At 64.5% G+C, this 3972-nt stretch overlaps 1 non-coding gene across 1 annotated transcript; it reads left to right on the top strand.

Annotated features, from left to right (window-relative positions):
* The first annotated feature begins 338 nt into the window (after window positions 1-338).
* On the top strand, window positions 339-457 carry LOC131867270 (5S ribosomal RNA). Its single transcript, XR_009365829.1, has one exon. It is a non-coding gene; the product is annotated as a 5S ribosomal RNA (ribosomal RNA).
* Window positions 458-3972: the final 3515 nt, after the last annotated feature.

The following is a 3972-nucleotide window of genomic DNA, read 5'->3' as shown; positions in this document are numbered from 1 at the left end:
GCAAGATCGAGCGTGCACCCGAGGCGCCCCGAACATGCACCAAGGTGCACTCGGCCCACATGTGAGCGCAGGTCGTTGCGCCCGAGGTGGTGTGTGGGCACCGCGTTGCAGACGGGACACTGCACGCACACGACGCCCCCTCCAGGTGCACGCACGTAGGCCGGGCCGGGTGCACACCCGACGCCCTAGCAAGGTGCGCGCACCCGGGCAGGGCTCACACTTGGCGAACGGGGCGCACTTCGCGAGGGAGGGTGTGCACCTCGACGGGGGTGGGTGGCCGGGGTGGATTCGCACGTGGGTCGCGGTTTGCTAAGTACACACTGCGACAAGCTCATAACGGGTGCGATCATACCAGCGTTAGTGCACCGGATCCCATCAGAACTCCGCAGTTAAGCGCGCTTGGGCCGGAGTAGTACTGGGATGGGTGACCTCCCGGGAAGTCCCGGTGTTGCACCCTTTTTTAGTTTTTCGCCGGGCGTCGCAATGCTATTTGAATAAACCTTTTGCCCGTTTGCGTTCTCGTCGGGGCCGGGCCGGGCCGGGGTGCGCTGCCCGCACTACCGCGCGCGCGGGGGCGACACCGAGCGCGCACCCGAGGCGCCCCGAGCACACAGGCCACGGTGCAACCCGGGCGTTGTGCGCGCACCCCGGTGCGCCCGAGGTGCTGCGCGCGCACCCAGGTGAAATCGGTGTGCACCTCGGCCAGTGCGCGCTCGGTCGAGTCGCGCACGTTGGCCAAGGTGCACGGTGATGTTTCTTACTCTAAGGTTCCGCACCAGACGCCCGGGACAGGTGAGCGAAGCTGGGCGGGGCCGGGTGCGCGGCCGGGGCAGGTGCACGCAGCTGGAGAGAGCTTTGGAGCACACTTCGGAGCGCACCAATGATGCGCTCCATTCAAAAGTTTCCTGAAAAGGCAAAAAAAGTTGAGATTATAGAATTTCCCACTTGAGAGATTGTAAAAAAAAAAAATTTAAAATGAAGGAAACGCGGGTGCCAAGGTGTGCGCAGCCCAGCCCACCCTGGCGAAGGTGCACGCAAGGTGCGCACCCGAGGCAAACCGGACAATTAACCCAACTTTCGACTTCGCGCGCACCTTGGAGCGCACTTCGGAGCGCTCCTTGGTGCGCACCAATCTTGGGCACCTCGGAGTGCACCATGGCGCCCACCAAGGTGCGCACCCGGGGCAAACCGAGCTCCGACTTCGTGCGCACCTTGGAGCGCACGAAAGGTGCGCACCATGGCGCCCACCAAGGTGCGCAGCCCAGCCAAGGCGTGCGCATCAAGGTGCGCACCCTGGCGAAGGTGCGCACCCGGGGCAAACCGAGCTCCGACTTCGTGCGCACCTTGGAGCGCACAAAAGGTGCGCAACCCAGCCAAGGTGTGCGCACCCCGGTCAAACCGAGCTCCGAATCGTGCGCACCAGAGGTGCACGCCATCGTGCGCACCTTGGAGCACACTTCGGAGCCCTCCTTGGTGCGCGCCGATGTTGCGCACCTCGGAGCGCACCCGGGGAAAACAATGCAATTAACCCGACTTTCGACTTCGTGGGCACCTCGGAGCGCTCTCGGGTTCGCACCTCGGAGCACACCGAGGTGCGCACCTTTGATGCGCTGCCTTCACCAATTTCCAGAAAAGGCAAGAAAACATTGAGAAGGTGTGCGCACCGAGGTGCCCACCCTGGCGAAGGTGCACGCGAGGTGCGCACCCGGGGCAAACCGGGCTCCGACTTCGTGCACGCCGCACCTTGGAGCACACTTCGGAGCGCTCCTTGGTGCGCACCAGGGCGCGCAACCCAGCCGAGGTGCCCACCCCGGCGAAGGTGCACGCGAGGTGCGCACCCGGGGCAAACCGGGCTCCGACTTCGTGCACGCCATGGTGCCCACCGCGGCGAAGGTGCACGCGAGGTGCGCACCCGGGGCAAACCGGGCTCCGACTTCGTGCACGCCGCACCTTGGAGCACACTTCGGAGCGCTCCTTGGTGCGCACCATGGTGCCCACCAGGGCGCGCAACCCCGCCGAAGGTGCACGCGAGGTGCGCACCCGGGGCAAACCGGGCTCCGACTTCGTGCACGCCGCACCTTGGAGCACACTTCGGAGCGCTCCTTGGTGCGCACCATGGTGCCCACCAGGGCGCGCAACCCCGCCGAAGGTGCACGCGAGGTGCGCACCCGGGGCAAACCGGGCTCCGACTTCGTGCACGCCATGGTGCGCACCGCGGCGAAGGTGCGCACCCGGGGCAAACCGGGCTCCGACTTCGTGCACGCCGCACCTTGGAGCACACTTCGGAGCGCTCCTTGGTGCGCACCAGGGCGCGCAACCCAGCCGAGGTGCCCACCCCGGCGAAGGTGCACGCGAGGTGCGTACCCGGGGCAAACCGGGCTCCGACTTCGTGCACGCCGCACCTTGGAGCACACTTCGGAGCGCTCCTTGGTGCGCACCATGGTGCCCACCAGGCCGCGCAACCCAGCCAAGGTGTGCGCACCAAGGTGCACGCGAGGTGCGCACCCGGGGCAAACCGGGGTCCGACTTCGTGCACGCCGCACCTTGGAGCACACATCGGGGCGCTCCCGGGTTCGCACCGGCGTTGCGCACCGTGGTGGGCACCTCGGAGCACACCAAGGTGGGCAGCGAGGTGCGCACCTTTGATGCGATGCCTTCACTAATTTCCATAAAAGGCAAAAAAAAAACGAGATTTTAAAATTTCCGTTTTGAAAGATAGTGAGAAAAAGGGAATGCTGGTGCCATCTTGAGCCCGCCCTGGTGCGCAGCCCAGCCAAGGTGTGCGCACCAAGGTGCCCACCCTGGCGAAGGTGCGCGCCCGGGCAATTAACCCAACTTCCAACTTCGCGCGCGCCAGGGTGGGAGCGCACCCAACAACCGGGCCTGGGAAGAGCCAATGCGAGAAACCCCACCAAACGCTCTGACAAAAAAAGAGGGGGCGCTCCAGTAACCCCGCTTCGGAGCGCACCCTGGGCAAACCCAGCCAAGGTGCCCACCCCGGCCAAGGTGCAGGCGAGGTGCGCACCCGGGGCAAACCGGGCTCCGACAACGTGCACGCCGCACCTTGGAGCACACTTCGTAGCGCTCCCGGGTGCGCACCTCAGAGCACACCAAGGTGGGCAGCGAGGTGCGCACCTTTGATGCGCTGCCTTCACTAATTTCCAGAAAAGGCAAAAAAAAAAGGAGATTTTAAAATTTCCGTTTTGAAAGATAGTGAAAAAAACGGAACGCGCGTGCCATCTTGAGCCCGCCCTGGTGCGCAGCCCAGGTAAGGTGCCCACCCTGGCAAAGGTGCGCACCCGGGCAATTAACCCTACTTCCGACTTCGTGCGCGCCAGGGTGGCAACCGGGCCTCGGAAGAGCCAATGCGAGAAACCCCACCAAACGCTCCGACAAAAAAAGAGGCGGCGCTCCAATAACCCCGCTTCGGAGCGCAGCCGGGGCAAACCCAGCCAAGGTGCCCACCCCGACGAAGGTGCACGCGAGGTGCGCACCCGGGGCAAACCGGGCTCCGACAACGTGCACGCAGCACCTTGGAGCACACTTCGAAGCACTCCCGGGTGCCCACCGGCGTTGCGCACCGTGGTGGGCAGCGAGGTGCGCACCTTTGATGCGCTGCCTTCACTAATTTCCAGAAAAAGGCAAAAAAAAATGAGATTTTAAAATTTCCGTTTTGAAAGATAGTGAAAAAAAAGGAACGCGGGTGCCATCTTGAGCCCGCCCTGGTGCGCAGCCCAGGCAAGGCATGCGCACCAAGGTGCCCACCCGAGGTGCACACCCGGGGCAAACCGGGCTCCGACTTCGTGCAGGCCGCACCTTGGAGCACACTTCGGAGCGCTCCTTGGTGCGCACCATGGTGCCCACCAGGGCGCGCAACCCAGCCAAGGTCTGCACACCAAGGTGCCCACCCCGGCGAAGGTGCACGCGAGGTGCGCACCCGGGGCAAACCGGGCTCCGACTTCGTGCACGCCA

The sequence above is a fragment of the Cryptomeria japonica genome, unplaced genomic scaffold (genome assembly GCF_030272615.1).
Source record: "Cryptomeria japonica unplaced genomic scaffold, Sugi_1.0 HiC_scaffold_167, whole genome shotgun sequence".
Lineage (NCBI taxonomy): Eukaryota > Viridiplantae > Streptophyta > Pinopsida > Cupressales > Cupressaceae > Cryptomeria > Cryptomeria japonica.
Note: the sequence above shows the minus strand (reverse complement) of the source record. Positions and strands in the feature narration are given on the sequence as shown.